Source organism: Scyliorhinus torazame, chromosome 4, assembly GCF_047496885.1.
Source record: "Scyliorhinus torazame isolate Kashiwa2021f chromosome 4, sScyTor2.1, whole genome shotgun sequence".
NCBI classification, from domain to species: domain Eukaryota; kingdom Metazoa; phylum Chordata; class Chondrichthyes; order Carcharhiniformes; family Scyliorhinidae; genus Scyliorhinus; species Scyliorhinus torazame.
This window is the reverse complement of record NC_092710.1, coordinates 27,632,810-27,651,127: the sequence shown is the minus strand read 5'-3', so window position 1 is coordinate 27,651,127 and position 18,318 is coordinate 27,632,810. Positions and strand designations below refer to the sequence as shown.

The 18,318-nt window shown below is 51.4% G+C and overlaps 1 protein-coding gene across 1 annotated transcript in view; it reads right to left on the bottom strand.

The window, feature by feature from the left end:
* The window catches only part of LOC140411302 (macrophage-capping protein-like), a 113,331-nt gene extending 106,953 nt beyond the window's left edge, over positions 1 to 6,378 (bottom strand). The window contains 1 exon segment of the mRNA XM_072500423.1: positions 6,218 to 6,378. The gene's annotated coding sequence lies outside the window, so the exon portion shown is untranslated.
* Positions 6,379 to 18,318: the final 11,940 nt, after the last annotated feature.

Genomic DNA, 18,318 nt, shown 5'->3' with positions numbered 1-18,318 from the left:
GAGTCGACGAACACGCCAAGGCGCCTCGGGCAGCACCTTCCAAACCCACGGCCACCACCACCTAGAAGGACGAGAGCAGCAGCTGCCCGGGGAACCCCACCGCCTGGAGGCTCCCCTCCGAGTCACTCACCGCCCCGACTGGGAAACATATCGACCGTCCCTTCGCTGTCGCTGGGGCAACGCCCTGGGACCCCCCCTCCCTAACAGCACAGTGGGTGTACCTACACCTCGGGGACGGCGGCGGTTCAAGAAAGCAGCTCCCCGCCATCTTTGAAAGGGCAGCTGGGGATGGGCTGTAAATGCAGGCCTAGCCTGCGAGGCCCACATCCTGTAAATAAATAATACAGAAAATAACGAGAGGCGATGGCTCGATATATAATTTGCGTCTGCTTTACCTTTCACTCGAACCCATGGGATGTTTCATTAAGTTAAACCTGCCCCACTAGTGCTTCCTGCTAAGGTTTGGGCCTTGTCCGTGTTACAATAAACTACAACAAAAGTTTGCACTGAATTGGAATTGCAAAGCATTGTCGTCACTTTAGAGGGTTTCGTAGTCTGCAGCTAAAGATCGATTGCAAAATTTTGGTTGGAGACGAATCAGATATTGGATGTTAAAGAAAATCTACTGACATCCTTCCTGACATCAATAGATAACGGGTAAAGACTGAGTCAGAAAAACAGCCTGGGGTGCGATTTCCAACATAAAGGACACAACTCAAATAGAACAGGTCAACATTTACTGAGGGAGTGCTGCACTGTCAGAGGGTCAGTACTGAGGGAGTGCTGCACTGTCAGAGGGTCAGTACTGAGGGAGTGCTGCACTGTCAGAGGGTCTGTACTGAGGGAGTGCTGCACTGTCTTAGGGTCAGTACTGAGGGAGTGCTGCACTGTCAGAGGGTCAGTGCTGAGGGAGTGCTGCACTGTCAGAGGGTCAGTACTGAGGGAGTACTGCACTGTCAGAGGGTCAGTACTGAGGGAGTGCTGCACTGTCAGAGGGTCTGTACTGAGGGTGTGCTGCACTGTCAGAGGGTCAGTACTGAGGGACTGCTGCACAGTCAGAGGGTCAGTACTGAGGGTGTGCTGCACTGACAGAGGGTCAGTACTGAGGGAGTGCTGCACTGTCAGAGTGTCAGTACTGAGGGAGTGCTGCACTGTCTTAGGGTCAGTACTGAGGGAGTGCTGCACTGTCAGAGGGTCAGTACTGAGGGAGTGCTGCACTGTCAGAGGTTCAGTACTGAGGGAGTGCTGCACTGTCAGAGTGTCAGTACTGAGGGAGTGCTGCACTGTCAGAGGGTCAGTACTGAGGGAGTGCTGCACTGACAGAGGGTCAGTACTGAGGGAGTGCTGCACTGTCAGAGGGTCAGTACTGAGGGAGTGCTGCACAGTCAGAGGGTCAGTACTGAGGGTGTGCTGCACTGTCAGAGGGTCAGTACTGAGGGAGTGCTGCACAGTCAGAGGGTCAGTACTGAGGGAGTGCTGCACTGTCAGAGGGTCAGTACTGAGGGAGTGCTGCACAGTCAGAGGGTCAGTACTGAGGGTGTGCTGCACTGTCAGAGGGTCAGTACTGAGGGAGAGCTGCACTGTCAGAGGGTCAGTACTGAGGGAGTGCTGCACTGTCAGAGGTTCAGTGCTGAGGGAGAGCTGCACTGTCAGAGGGTCAGTACTGAGGGAGTGCTGCACTGTCAGAGGGTCAGTACTGAGGGAGTGCTGCACAGTCAGAGGGTCAGTACTGAGGGTGTGCTGCACTGTCAGAGGGTCAGTACTGAGGGAGAGCTGCACTGTCAGAGGGTCAGTACTGAGGGAGTGCTGCACTGTCAGAGGTTCAGTACTGAGGGAGTGCTGCACTGTCAGAGGGTCAGTACTGAGGGAGTGCTGCACTGTCAGAGGGTCAGTACTGAGGGAGTGCTGCACTGTCAGAGTGTCAGTACTGAGGGAGTGCTGCACTGTCAGAGTGTCAGTACTGAGGGAGTGCTGCACTGTCAGAGGGTCAGTACTGAGGGAGTGCTGCACTGTCAGAGGGTCAGTACTGAGGGAGTGCTGCACTGTCAGAGGGTCAGTACTGAGGGAGGGCTGCACTGTCAGAGGGTCAGTACTGAGGGAGTGCTGCACTGTCAGAGGGTCAGTACTGAGGTAGTGCTGCACTGTCAGAGGGTCAGTACTGAGGGAGTGCTGCACTGTCAGAGGTTCAGTACTGAGGGAGTGCTGCACTGTCAGAGGGTCAGTACTGAGGGAGTGCTGCACTGTCAGAGGGTCAGTACTGAGGGAGAGCTGCACTGTCAGAGGGTCAGTACTGAGGGAGTGCTGCACTGTCACAGGGTCAGTACTGAGAGAGAGCTGCACTGTCAGAGGGTCAGTACTGAGGGAGTGCTGCACTGTCAGAGGGTCAGTACTGAGGGAGTGCTGCACTGTCAGAGGGTCAGTACTGAGGGAGTGCTGCACTGTCAGAGGGTCAGTACTGAGGGAGTGCTGCACTGTCAGAGGGTCAGTACTGTGGGAGTGCTGCACTGTCAGAGGGTCAGTACTGAGGGAGTGCTGCACTGTCAGAGGGTCAGTACTGAGGGAGTGCCACGCTGTCAGAGAGTCAGTACTGAGGGAGTGCTGCACTGTCAGAGGGTCAGTACTGAGGGAGTGCTGCACTGTCAGAGGGTCAGTACTGAGGGAGTGCTGCACTGTCAGAGGGTCAGTACTGAGGGAGTGCTGCACTGTCAGAGGGTCAGTACTGAAGGAGTGCTGCACTGTCAGAGGGTCAGTACTGAGGGAGTGCTGCACTGTCAGAGGATCAGTACTGAGGGAGTAAGGAGAGCACTGTTCGAAACTGTACTGAGCAGTCGATGAGAGAGAGCTTGGAGCTTGAGGACAGATGAAGGTTGTAGACTAAACACAGAGAGTAAAGAGACAGATTAATCTCGGCAAATTACATGTCTGCGCAGGTTGTCCTGAAGGGCTTCTGAAGTCTTCCCACACCCTGCTCCTCCCGTTCCTCCCCCACAGCCATGAAAACCCCCTTTCGAAATGTCCTGATTGAATCTGATCGCTCCTCCCTGTCAGGCAGCCGAGATCAGCTCCCTGCTTCATAGAAAACTTTTCACATAATGATTTGATTCCTTTTCGAAAGGTCAGTCCATGCACACCACACCCTTACCGCTCGCCGAGCGAGATCCTTGTCCCTCTTGCCGCCCACCATCGTCTCTTTGGCCAATGACCTTTAACCTTTGCGTCCCCCAACAACACCATTCTCAATCCTTCCACCAGGGGGAACAGCTTCTCCCAGCCTACCCTGACCGGACAACCTCCCCCCACCCCCCACCACCCCCCCCCTTTGATTTTGAATCAGATCTGCTCTCCACCTTCTCATCACAAGAGGAGACCGCGTCTCCGACCTCCCTTCCTCCCTTCGTCACCGAAGCCCCTCATCCCCGGGACAATTCCCGCAAATGTCTGCTGCACCGTCACTGAGGCCTTCACGTCCTTCCTGAACTGTGGCGCCCAGCAAGCGATGCCGTACTCCAACTGGGGCCTACCCCAGTTTCACAAAGCCTGTTCGTGGGGGCTGCTGTGTTGACGTCACTGGATTTGTAATACAAATTTGTGCCCGAGGCCTAATTGTGTGCCCTCGGCCTACATGTGTGCCCTCGGCCTAAATGTGTGCCCTCGGCCTAAATGTGTGCCCTCGGCCTAAATGTGTGCCCCAGGCCTAAATGTGTGCCCCCGGCCTAAATGTGTGCCCCCGGCCTAAATGTGTGCCCTCGGCCTAAATGTGTGCCCTCGGCCTAAATGTGTGCCCCAGGCCTAAATGTGTGCCCTAGGACGGGCAGTAGGGGGGGGATTGGCGGATTTAAAGCTAGTCTCAATCACCGTGACCATGGCAACCATCGCTGATTGCCATAAACGACCCATCTGGTTCACCAATGCCACTTTAGGGAGGGAAATCAGCTGTCCTTACCCCCGGTCTGGCCTACATGTCACTCCCAGGCCCCACACAGTGATGAGGTTGACTCTTAATGCCCCTCTGTGAAATGGGTGAGCGAGACACTGGGTTCCAGGGCAATTAGGGACGGGCAACGAATGCTGGTCCCAGACAGCAATGCACTCACCCCATAAAAGAATTGAAAAAAAGATAAACATCCTTGTTTTGTACTCAATTCCTCTTCTTGAAGAAAGCCCGTTATGTTTAACTAACTTGCTGAGGTTGACTGACTGCCACCAAAGATTATGTACACCCTCCCTCAGCTCTCCGTGCTTCTGCACCTGGTTGGAATAGTGGGCGGGACGCGATTCCACGCAGAACGGAAAATCGGCGCCATGGGCACCTGCGTGGTTGGCGCGGCGCCGGTCGGGGGCCGCTCTACCCCCCCAAAATCCCGCCATAGTATTCTTCAGTCTATCTCACTGTTCCCACACACCCTATTCACATCAACCGGTTCTCACCTCTCTGGGTTCCAGCTGCTGCCGGGCCTGTCCCACTCCACTGCCCCGGCCTGTGTCGCCCTGAAGCCTGTCGTTGTCCCCACCCCCACCCCCCACGATGATCCTGACTGACGCTTCCATCGCCGCCCGTCAGGGGTCGCCGTCAGAGGGGCCGTCCTGCAGGTGCAAGGCCACACCCGCCTTCTCGAATGGCCGTCCAGAGCTCCCACGGCCACCATTTTGAAGGAGGACCGATGGAGTTTTCCCAGGACCTGCCACGGAGGGGGCGGGGGGGGGGGGCAGCGACGGTTCACCAGACTGATCCCTGGGGGGGGGCAGGGGGGGCCGAATTCACTGGAATCCAGAAGAATGAGAGGGGATGGGAGTGAAATGCAAAATTCTGATAGGCCCGGGCAGACTGGATGCAGCGATGTTGTTTCCTGCGTCTGGGGAGGGGTGGGTCTGAAACAAGGGGGTCACAGTGTCAAGCTGCCTCACAGATTGTGGGATCTTGCTGTGTGCAGTCTGCAGCTGACCTGGGTTCTGTATTACCGTGCCCATGCGTTAAAACAAAGTTCTCCACTGGCAGTGAGACACTCCCTGACATCCTGCAGTGAGACACTCCCTGACATCCTGAGCTGGTGAAAGACCCAGTTAGTCTTTCCTGTCTCTCACTCTTTACAACATTCACACCCTGCCCTCTGCACAGATCCTAGACACTCACTCGCCCGCACCCAGAGACTGGAGACAGGGACTGTCTCACACACACACACTCTGACACCCACTCACACACACACTGTGACACGCACTCACACACACACTCTGACACACACACACACTCACACACAGTAACACACCTGCACTCACACTGCAACACACACTCACACACACACTGTAACACACACTCACACACAGTAACACACCTGCACACACTGTAACACACACTCACACACACACTGTGACACACACACACACAGTAACACACCTGCACACACACTGTAACACACACACATTGACACACACACACACACTCAGTAACACACTCACACACTGTGATACACACTCACACACACACTGTAACACACACACCCACACATACTAACGCACGCTAACACACACACTCACACCACAGTAACACACACACAGACACACAAAAACTAACACACACTGTAACACACATACACTGTAACACACACAGTAACAGTAACACACACTCACACACACACTCACACTGTAACACACACACACACACTCACACACACACTGTAACACACACACACTGTAACACACACACACACACATTCACACACACTGTAACACACACACACATACTAACGCACACTAACACACACACTCACACCACAGTAACACACGCACTAACACACAGACACACAAAAACTAACACACACTGTAACACACACACACTGTAACACACACACTCAGTCACACACACACTGTAACACACACTCAGCGACACACACACACAAACTCAGTCTCACACACACACTGTAACACACACACTCAGTTACACACACACTGTAACACACACAAACTCAGTCACGCACACACACACTAACACACACACTCAGTCACACACACACACACTGTAACACACACACTCAGTCACACACACACACTGTAGCGCACACTCACACACACACTCAGTTACACACACACACTCAGTTACACACACACACTCTCACACTTCACAAGAAAGAGGAATGCAGCAGAGAGCAGTTGCAGGCGTTAGTTTTGAAGAGAGAATGCAGACAGCGGCATTTCGAAAGCATGTGTCAGAGCTTGTACTTACTTCAATAACCCGGAAAACTTTCTTCAGCAAGAGTGTGTGTGGGAGCTGCTGCTGCTGCTCTCTCTCTGACTGACTGTCTGCACCTCCCACCCGGTGGTTAGGGAGTTATTTGGGCGCTTCCTGCTGAGTAAATGAATCACCTCAACTGACATAATGCGGCAGACACCAGAATGCCTCAAGTCAGCTTTTAAGTAGCTCCTCTGAGGCCGCAAACAAACAAAGTTATTCACGAGGTGGATAAAAAATGTTCAGTACAGCTCTCCCTCAGCACTGACCCTCTGACAGTGCAGCTCTCCCTTAGTACTCACCCTCTGACAGTGCGGCACTCCCTCAGTACTGACCCCCCTGACAGTGCGGCACTCCCTCAGTACTGACCCTCTGACAGTGCGGCACTCCCTCAGTACTGACCCTCTGACAGTGCAGCTCTCCCTCAGTACTGACCCTCTGACAGTGCAGCTCTCCCTTAGTACTGACCCTCTGACAGTGCAGCTCTCCCTCAGTACTGATACTCTGACAGTGCGGCAGTCCCTCAGTACTGACCCTCTGACAGTGCGGCACTCCCTCAGTACTGACCCTCTGACAGTGCAGATCTCCCTCAGTACTGACCCTCTGACAGTGCGGCTCTCCCTCAGTACTGACCCTCTGACAGTGAAGCCCTCACTCAGTACTGACCCTCTGACAGTGCGGCAGTCCCTCAGTACTGACCCTCTGACAGTGCGGCACTCCCTCAGTACTGACCCTCTGACAGTGCCGCTCTCCCTCAGTACTGACCCTCTGACAGTGCAGCACTCCCTCAGAACTGATCCCCTGACAGTGCAGCACTCCCTCAGTACAGACCCTCTGACAGTGCAGCACTCCCTCAGTACTGACACTCTGACAGTGCAGCACTCCCTCAGTACTGACGCTCCGACAGTGCAGCACCCTCAGTACTGACCCTCTGACAGTGAAGCCCTCACTCAGTACTGACCCTCTGACAGTGCGGCACTCCCTCAGTACTGACCCTCTGACAGTGCAGCTCTCCCTCAGTACTGACCCTCTGACAGTGCAGCACTCCCTCAGTACTGACCCTCTGACAGTGCAGATCTCCCTCAGTACTGACCCTCTGACAGTGCAGCACTCCCTCAGTACTGACCCACTGACAGTGCAGCACTCCCTCAGTACTGACCCTCTGACAGTGCAGCACTCCCTCAGTACTGACCCTCTGACAGTGCAGCACTCCCTCAGTACTGACCCTCTGACAGTGCAGCTCTCCCTCAGTACTGACCCTCTGACAGTGCAGCTCTCTCTCAGTACTGACCCTCTGACAGAGCAGCTCTCCCTCAGTACTGACCCTCTGACAGAGCAGCTCTCTCTCAGTACTGACCCTCTGACAGTGCAGCACTCCCTCAGTACTGACCCTCTGACAGTGCAGCACTCCCTCAGTACTGACCCTCTGACAGTGCGGCACGCCCTCAGTACTGACCCTCTGACAGTGCAGCACACCCTCAGTACTGACCCTCTGACAGTGCAGCTCTCTCTCAGTACTGACCCTCTGACAGTGCGGCACTCCCTCAGTACTGACCCTCTGACAGTGCAGCTCTCACTCAGTACTGACTCTCTGACAGTGCAGCACTCCCCCAGTACTGACCCTCTGACAGTGCAGCGCTCCCTCAGTACTGACCCCCTGACAGTGCAGCACTCCCTCAGTACTGACCCTCTGACAGTGCAGCACTCCCTCAGTACTGACGCTCCGACAGTGCAGCACTCCCTCAGTACTGACCCTCTGACAGTGCAGCTGACGAATGTGATATAAAATAGTTAGTTTAAATATATTAGTTACAGTAATGTAGGTGTAGGCCAGTCTAATTCTAGTGAGTTCACAGACAAAGGATTTCAGAAAGCATGGCAAGGAAGGGGGAGGGGGGTCTTGTAGAGGAGGAGAAAAGGATGCTGGGTAACAAGAGGCCAGGGTTAAGGAATGAGAAGTGAGCCAAGCAGGATGTATGGCCAGGTCAGGAGGGGTATAGGATAACCTATGGGAATCGTGTTTGTGAAACTTGATGCCATTTGAATGTATTTGCAGAGATTCCTTTGTCTCGGACCTCATTCGTTTCCAAGGGGTCCAGGAGACTGGTTCTGTGTTCTGTGTCCCTGAGAAGCGAGTCAGACTTGCAAGTTGGTTAAAAAGAAATAATACTATGCCTACAAATCCATCTCGAGTTTTATTGAGGCCAGACTGACGGGTAAAAAATTCAACATTTGTCATTTGTGCCGGAAACCCGGGATTTCTCAAGACGGTTACCGACCAACCGCGAAATCAGAATTAGACTGATTTTGGACAAGGAAAGTGGAAAAGGGCCCACAATGAGTAGCTGGAAAATGACCGCGCATTGATTTTCCCCCTCTTCTTATGGTCTGATTGGTCTGCTCACTCGCAGTTGGTACGGAAAGATCGTCTCGACGAAATCAAAAGTCGGTCTGGGGATTAGAAAATTTAACTGATAGGATATCATAATTGATAGTTCGGTTTTGGGTTAATTTTGGAACTGATGGGACATCTGGCAAGATGGTTTAGTTGCACGAGTGTTTTTGATGAACTGATGGGACATCTGGCAAGATGGTTTAGTTGCACGAGTGTTTTTGATGAACTGATGGGACCTCAGCGAGGAGGATTCAATTCCATGAGTGTTTTTAAATCTATAGTTGATTATGCTAAAATTGTATCCTTGGACTGTAGTGGCGAGATACGATGAATTTTAAAACAAACTGGATGCTGCATGTTAGTTAAAGCAGAAGTCTCTCAAAGGGTTAAAAGCAGCTTGAGATAACAGGCAGCTTGTGGTGTAATTGGATACCTTTCTTTCCAGTCAGTGAAACTCCTGCAAAGTTACGTTTTGAATTAATTAAAGGAAACCAGTGGGTTTCTCCACCTCTTTGATAAAAGTTTATTATTTTCGAAAGCAATTGATTGAAATTGCCAGAATCTTAAGTTTGAATTCCTTGAAATAATGTTTATCTCATTTTATTTGTGAATTAATAGAAACTTAAAGAAACTCACTGACACCATTTTAAAAAGTGTAAATCTGGAGATGACAGTTGACTTTGCTCCGGTATAAATCACCGCAGCTAACTGCTCCCTCATTGATAGCAGCCAACATTTTTGTGAATGTAAGAAAAACTTGTGAAAAGAAAAATTGTTCAGGTAAAGAATTAATTAAGTTGTGAAAGTTATACAAGTTTGTGTTAAGCAAATCGTAAATTCAGTTCTGAGTTGAGATCAGAGCTAAGTTTGCAGGTTGCAGTAATTCAATTTGAATTTTCAAACATTTTAAGTTTTAAAAGAACACTATTAACACCTTTTAAATAATTTTGCCAAGTAGCAAAAATTGCCATTGGTTATAAATAGGCAAATTAAAATTTTAAAAAGAGAGCCAAAGTATGAAAGCTAAAGAGTTAATTAGATTATGGAGACAATATTGTCAACATGAGCGGGATAAGATCATGTTATCAAGTTGGCAAGAAAATGCCCTTAAAATGGGGATTCCAATTAGTGAAAGGGGGAACCAGAAAACTCTGGAGATCTTGAAAAAGGAGTGTGCATTCAAAAAAACACGCAAGTAAAGAGAGGGTGGACTCAAGTTTTTAAAAATGGGCTACGTAGTTCAATGGCTGGCCTTGCATTGACAGAGGATGAAGATTTAGAAAATTGGACCATGTCGGGTAGAGTCCCGACTGCACCAGTAGCATTGTCTGCACTAATTCCGGAACCACCAGAGTATCATAATTTATATCCCATCACTGCTCCCCAGATTCAAGTCATGCCAGCCTCTCCAGTCCCTTCGGTTGATAGCTTGGGTCCTTTTTCAGCATCTTCACCGTCTGTTAGGGAAGGGGAGTTTTACTGTGTATTTTCCAGCTACAGCTCGAGTGCGGAGATGAAGGGGTAACGGTTCAATCATGGAGGATGAGACAACAGTGCTATATTTCTATCACCCCCCCAGTGGTGGACGTTAGACATTGAACATTTACTGCATCACGTTACCCTGGCCTATGACAGAACCGGACAAAACAGGGAGTTGGAGGACAAATACCGGCCGTTAATTGGGACCGAATGTCCAGTCAAGATTACAGCCACACTCACGGGAAAAGAAGGTACAGCCGATTTTGTTACAATACCACCACATTTATGGCCACAGTCAGCTTCTGTAGGCCCTCATATTACACGTCAGGTCCACGACCAGTACCATGCCAGGGATCTGGGGCCTATGGTAAGGAGGGCAGTAGATCATTCGGATCCAACAGAGTACGCACTTCAAGTCACGCCAGACGGCACTGCCATAAAATATTTTGAGGTCCCTGAAACGATTAACACTCGACTGCAGCATCACTGGTGACATGATGTTTTGGAATATGTCAATCCATAGGTCCGGGCGGAATACCCATCACAAGTGGGAAAGACAAATGTTACACCTATTAAGGTAACGATTAAGGATCATGTAAAGCTACCTTCCATTCGGTAATACCCCCTGAAACTCCAAGCTGCTCCGTTTATAGACAAATTAATTCAAGAGCTGTTGCAACAGGGTATTTTGGTCCCTTGCCAATCAGAATGTAACACCCCCATACTTGCTGTGCCTAAACCAGTCAAACCAGACCAGTACCGATTAGTACAGGATTTACGTTCAATCAATGCCATTGTACAGCCGTTACATGCTCTCGTCCCTAACCCTGCCCACACACTGGCTCAAATTCCAGCTCGAGCCCGGTCTTCGCCATAGTTGACCTTCAGCACGCCTTCTTTGCCCTCCTACTTGCGACTGAAAGTCAATATCTGTTTGCCTTCACTTACAATGGACAGCAGTATACCTGGACCCGACTGCCACAGGGGTTCGTCAACTCACCTACGCTCTTCTCCAGATGCCTGCAGACCCAACTCCAGGCCTTGACATTGGAGCATGGTTCCACTCTCGTGCAGTATGTAGATAACATATTGGTGGCAAGTCCTGACGAGCCCAGTAACAGGGATGATGTGATCCAGTTATTAACCCACCTCTCCTCGTTGGGTTATGTTGTTTCACAATCAAAGGTCCTGGTGGCTCAGACAAAGGTCAAGTTCTTAGGAGTTTTACTTACAGCCACAGAAAGAAGTCTCGAACCCGGTAGGATTGAACCAATATGCCAATTCCCCACCCCTACCACAGCCAAGGAGGTCGGTCATTGGCTGGGTATGGTGAATTATTGTCGGCAGTGGATACCAAACATCGCTGTCTATACAAAGCTGCTGACGCCTTACACTAGTGAAGGGGGGAATTTTACTCTCACCACCGAGGCACTCGAGGCCTTCCGTTGCCTGAAGCAGGCCTTGCTACAAGCACCGGCCCTCGGTAGGCCCCTATACGACCGACCATTCCAGATATACTGTACTGTTCTGGAAGGATGTTCAACAGCGGTACTCACCCAGCAACATGGGGACAAGCACCGGCCCATAGCATATTACTCTTCCAAACTCGACCCAGTGGCATTGGGCCACCCTGTTTGTACCCAGATCTTGGCAGCGATATACAATAGTTTGCAGGCTGCTGCCAACATAACTCTCCAACAGGATATTACGGTGTATAGCTCCCACTCGGTCATCGCACTATTGGGGCAACTGCAGATTCAGCATCTTACCGCAGCTCGTCAGAATAGGTATGAGATATACCTTTTGAACAATCCACGTCTGACATTTAAACACTGTACCACTATCAATCCAGCCTGGTTTCTTAGCGGTCCCCCTGTCCATGAGGACGCACCTGGTCACGACTGTTTAGCCTTGATTCAGGAAACTACCACAATAAGGGAAGATCCGAGCGATATTCCGTTAGAACAACCTGACATGATTATGTATGTTGATGGCAGTGCATTAGTAAGCCCCACTGGCCGGAGATTGTCCGGTTATGCAATCGTAGATCAGGATGGTCTGATTCTAGAAGCGGCAGCTTTCCAGACCCCTTATTCAGCTCAACAAGCCAAACTTTTTGCCCTCACCCGTGCATGTATACTTGGGGTAGATCGCCGGGTAAATATCTACACTGACGGGACTTCCGGGTGCGGCGATGACCAGCTGAGTCGCACGTTTCGGCAGCTCCCGGTGGAACGGACTTTTGGGCTCTTGATAGGAGCCCCAACGGCAATTTTAACGGCTAAAAATACCGTGCGGTAAACCAGAAGGGAATTCCCCCTGGACACGGATGGAAAAAGGAGAGGAAAGTGGCCGGATTGCAGTGGATCCTTTGGAACAGCGGCAAGGAAGGCAAGCAAAAACCAAGATGGCGTCGGAAGGTGGCAGTTTCACATGGGGCCCTGAACAACAAGAGTTCTTGAAATGCTGTGTGGAAGAGACCAAAAAGGAAATGAAGAAAGAGCTGTTGGCCCCGATACTACAGGCGATCGAAGGGCTAAAGGAGGAACAAAAGACCCAGGAGCAGGAGCTTCGGGTCGTGAAGGCAAAGGCAGCCGAGAATGAGGACGATATACAGGGCCTGGTGGTGAAGACGGAGACGCATGAGGCACATCAGAAACGATGTGTGGAAAGGTTGGAGGCACTGGAGAACAACGCAAGGAGGAACAACCTGAGGATTCTTGGTCTTCCTGAAGGTGTGGAGGGAGCGGACGTCGGGGCATATGTGAGCATGATGCTGCACTCGTTAATGGGAGCGGAGGCCCCGGCGGGTCCGTTGGAGGTGGAGGGAGCATACCGAGTTATGGCACGAGGACCAAGAGCAGGAGAAACTCCCAGAGCCATAGTGGTGAGATTCCTCCGTTTTAAGGATAGAGAAATGGTCCTTAGATGGGCGAAGAAAACTCGGAGCAGTAAATGGGAGAACGCGGTGATCCGCGTTTATCAAGACTGGAGTGCGGAGGTGGCGAGAAGGAGGGCGAGCTTTAATCGGGCCAAGGCGGTGCTTCATAAAAAGAAGATAAAATTTGGAATGCTGCAACCGGCAAGACTGTGGGTCACATATCAAGGGAGGCACCACTACTTTGAGACGGCGGATGAAGCGTGGACTTTTATTGTAGAAGAAAAACTGGAATGAGTGGATTATTAAAAAGAACGTTTGGACAAAGTGGTGGGGCGAATGTGGGGGGCGAAGAGGGGTTTTATGTTCTAATCCTGCGGTGTGGTAACTTTTCTCTCTCCCACAGGGGGTGATGGGGGGAGGTGGGGAGGGAGAGGAGATGGGGCGTTGGCCATGGGGGGCGGGGCCAAGGGAGAAGCGCGGGCTTGGCTCCCGCGCTATGATAATTATGGCGGGAATAGAGAAGCAGGAAGGAGGGGGCGTCGCACGGTGCGAGCCGTGGTCACGGGGGGAAGCCGAGGTCAGCCAGAGTTTGCTGACTTCTGGGAGCAACATGGGGGGAGTAATTACGCTAGCGGGGGGTCTAGCGGGGGGGGGGTGGGAGGGGGGAATTACTGGGTTGCTGCTGCTGGGGAAAGGGGGGAGCGGGTACGGGGGAAGATGGGCGGGGGGCACCGCCTGGGGGAGATACAGCTGTGTGGGAACTGGGTGAGAAGCTGGAAAAAGATGATGGCTAATCGGCAAGGGGGGGGGTGGGAAGCCCCCCAACTCGGCTGATCACGTGGAACGTGAGAGGGCTGAACGGGCCGATAAAGAGGGCACGGGTATTCGCACACCTTAAGAAACTTAAAGCAGATGTGGTTATGTTACAGGAAACGCACCTGAAACTGATAGACCAGGTTAGGCTGCGCAAAGGATGGGTGGGGCAGGTGTTCCATTCGGGGCTAGATGCGAAAAACAGGGGGGTGGCTATATTAGTGGGGAAGCGGGTAATGTTCGAGGCAAAGACTATAGTGGCGGATAACGGGGGCAGATACGTGATGGTGAGTGGCAAACTACAGGGAGAGACGGTGGTTTTGGTAAACGTGTATGCCCCGAACTGGGATGATGCCAATTTTATGAGGCGGATGCTAGGACGCATTCCGGACCTAGAGACGGGAAAGCTGATAATGGGGGGAGACTTTAACACGGTGTTGGAACCAGGGCTGGATAGGTCGAAGTCCAGGACTGGAAGGAGGCCGGCAGCAGCCAAGGTGCTTAAAGATTTTATGGAGCAGATGGGAGGTGTAGACCCCTGGAGATTCAGTAGACCTAGGAGTAAGGAGTTCTCGTTTTTCTCCTATGTCCATAAAGTCTACTCGCGAACAGACTTTTTTGTGCTGGGAAGGGCATTGATCCCGAAGGTGAGGGGAACGGAGTATACGGCTATAGCCATTTCGGATCACGCCCCACACTGGGTGGACTTGGAGATAGGGGAGGAAACAGGAGGGCGCCCACCCTGGAGAATGGACATGGGACTAATGGTGGATGAGGGGGTGTGTCTAAGGGTGAGGGGATGTATTGAAAAGTACTTGGAACTCAATGACAATGGGGAGGTCCAGGTGGGAGTGGTCTGGGAGGCGTTGAAGGCGGTGGTTAGGGGGGAGCTGATATCAATAAGGGCACATAAAGGGAAGCAGGAGAGTAAGGAACGGGAGCGGTTGCTGCAAGAACTTTTGAGGGTGGACAGACAATATGCGGAAGCACCGGAGGAGGGATTGTACAGGGAAAGGCAAAGGCTGCATGTGGAATTTGACTTGCTGACTACAGGCACTGCAGAGGCACAATGGAGGAAGGCACAGGGTGTACAGTATGAATATGGGGAGAAGGCGAGCAGGTTGCTGGCACACCAATTGAGGAAAAGGGGAGCAGCGAGGGAAATAGGGGGAGTGAGGGACGAGGAAGGAGAGACGGAGCGGGGAGCGGAGAGAGTGAATGAAGTGTTTAAGACATTTTATAAAAAATTATATGAAGCTCAACCCCCGGATGGGAGGGAGAGAATGATGGGCTTCTTGGATCGGCTGGAATTTCCCAAGGTGGAAGAGCAGGAAAGGGTGGGACTGGGAGCACAGATCGAGGTAGAAGAAGTGGTGAAAGGAATTAGGAGCATGCAGACGGGAAAGGCCCCGGGACCGGACGGATTCCCAGTCGAATTCTATAGAAAATATTTGGACTTGCTCGCCCCGGTACTGACGAGGACCTTTAATGAGGCAAAGGAAAGGGGACAACTGCCCCCGACTATGTCTGAAGCAACGATATCGCTTCTCTTAAAGAAGGAAAAGGACCCGCTACAATGCGGGTCCTACAGACCAATTTCCCTCCTAAATGTGGATGCCAAGGTCCTGGCCAAGGTAATGGCAATGAGGATAGAGGAATGTGTCCCGGGGGTGGTCCACGAGGACGAAACTGGGTTTGTGAAGGGGAGACAGCTGAACACGAATATACGGAGGTTATTAGGGGTAATGATGATGGCCCCACCAGAGGGAGAAACAGAGATAGTAGTGGCGATGGATGCCGAGAAAGCATTTGATAGAGTGGAATGGGATTATTTGTGGGAGGTGTTGAGGAGATTTGGTTTTGGAGAGGGGTATGTTAGATGGGTGCAGCTGTTGTATCGGGCCCCAGTGGCGAGCGTGGTCACGAATGGACGGGGATCTGCATATTTTCGGCTCCATTGAGGGACAAGGCAGGGATGCCCTCTGTCCCCATTATTGTTTGCACTGGCGATTGAGCCCCTGGCGATAGCGTTGAGGGGTTCCAAGAAGTGGAGGGGAGTACTTAGGGGAGGAGAAGAACACCGGGTATCTTTGTATGCGGACGATTTGCTACTATATGTGGCGGATCCGGCGGAGGGGATGCCAGAAATAATGCGGATACTTGGGGAGTTTGGGGATTTTTCAGGGTATAAATTAAACACGGGGAAGAGTGAGTTGTTTGTGGTGCATCCAGGGGAGCAGAGTAGAGAAATAGAGGACCTACCGTTGAGGAAGGTAACAAGAGACTTTCGTTACCTGGGGATCCAGATAGCTAAGAATTGGGGCACATTGCACAGGTTAAATTTAACGCGGTTGGTGGAACAGATGGAGGAAGATTTCAAGAGATGGGATATGGTAGCCCTGTCAATGGCAGGGAGGGTGCAGGCGGTTAAGATGGTGGTCCTCCCGAGATTCCTCTTTGTGTTTCAGTGCCTCCCGGTGGTGATCACGAAGGCTTTTTTTAAAAGGATTGAAAAGAGCATCATGGGTTTTGTTTGGGCCGGGAAGACCCCGAGAGTGAGGAAGGGATTCTTACAGCGTAGCAGGGATAGGGGGGGGCTGGCACTACCGAGCCTAAGTGAGTACTATTGGGCCGCTAATATTTCAATGGTGAGTAAGTGGATGGGAGAGGAGGAGGGAGCGGCGTGGAGGAGATTAGAGAGGGCGTCCTGTAGGGGGACTAGCCTACAGGCTATGGTGACAGCCCCATTGCCGTTCTCACCGAGGAACTACACCACAAGCCCGGTGGTGGTAGCTACACTGAAGATTTGGGGACAGTGGAGACGGCATAGGGGAAAGACTGGAGCCTTGGGGGGGTCCCCGATAAGAAACAACCATAGGTTTACCCCGGGGGGAATGGATGGGGGATATGGAATGTGGCAAAGAGCAGGAATAACGCAACTGAAAGATCTATTTGTGGATGGGAAGTTCGCGAGTCTGGGAGCGCTGACCGAGAAATATGGGTTGCCCCAAGGGAATGCATTCAGGTATATGCAACTGAGGGCTTTTGCGAGGCAACAGGTGAGGGAATTTCCGCAGCTCCCGACACAAGAGGTGCAGGACAGAGTGATCTCAAAGAAATGGGTGGGGGATGGTAAGGTGTCAGATATATATAGGGAAATGAGGGACGAAGGGGAGACTATGGTAGATGAACTAAAAGGGAAATGGGAAGAAGAGCTGGGGGAGGAGATCGAGGAGGGGCTGTGGCAGATGCCCTAAGCAGGGTAAACTCGTCGTCCTCGTGTGCCAGGCTAAGCCTGATTCAGTTTAAGGTATTACACAGGGCGCATATGATTGGAGCACGGCTCAGTAAATTTTTTGGGGTGGAGGATAGGTGTGCGAGGTGCTCGAGAAGCCCAGCGAATCATACCCATATGTTTTGGTCATGCCCGGCACTACGGGGGTTTTGGATGGGGGTGACAAAGGTGCTTTCAAAAGTAGTGGGGGTCCGGGTCGAACCAAGCTGGGGGTTGGCTATATTTGGGGTTGCACAAGAGCCGGGAGTGCAGGAGGCGAGAGAGGCCGATGTTTTGGCCTTTGCGTCCCTAGTAGCCCGGCGCAGGATATTGCTAATGTGGAAAGAAGCCAAGCCCCCGGGGGTGGAGACCTGGATAAATGACATGGCGGGGTTTAGAAAGCTAGAGCGGATTAAGTTCGTCCTAAGGGGGTCGGCTCAAGGGTTCACCAGGCGGTGGCAACCGTTCGTCGAATACCTCGCAGAAAGATAGATGGAATGGAAAAAAGAAGGCAGCAGCAGCAGCCCAGGATTTGGGGGGGGGGGGGGGGGGGGCGGGGGGGTGTAACTTGTGACAAGGCAGTTGCCAATTAGGGCTAGTTTTCATTTTTGTTATTTAATATTTATTCTTTTTTTTGTTTTGTTTTGTTTATGTAAAATAGGTCATTGTTATTTGTGTTGTTATAATATTGTGTAAAGGATGCACAATGTACTGTGTTGGTTGACCAAAAATTTTCAATAAAATATTTATTAAAAAAAATATATATATCTACACTGACTCCCGATACGCTTTTGGGGTAGTTCATGACTCCGGACAACTCTGGAAGAATAGGAGATTCCTTACCTCGGCCGACACGGACATATCCCACCGGGGTTTAGTTAATGACCTACTGCAGGCCCTCCTTGTGCCCGCGCAGATTCCCGTCATTAAATGCGCTGCCCACACAAACGGTAAGACCCCAGTTGACGTTGGTAATGAACGAGCAGATTGTGCAGCGCGGACAGCCGCGCAAATTCAGCAAGTGATGATGCCTAAAATGTTAAGTCAGACTAAACGATCTACTATAAATATGTCTGCTTCTGACAAGTCAATGCCAACCATCCAAGACGTCATGAGGTTACAGGAGGACGCTCCTGAGAGTGATAAACAAATGTGGAAGTGGTTAGGTTGTACATATGATTCTGTTTCCTCTTTATGGACCACGCCAGCACATCAGACTTGTATGTCTGAGGTACTGGCTTTATGGGTCATCG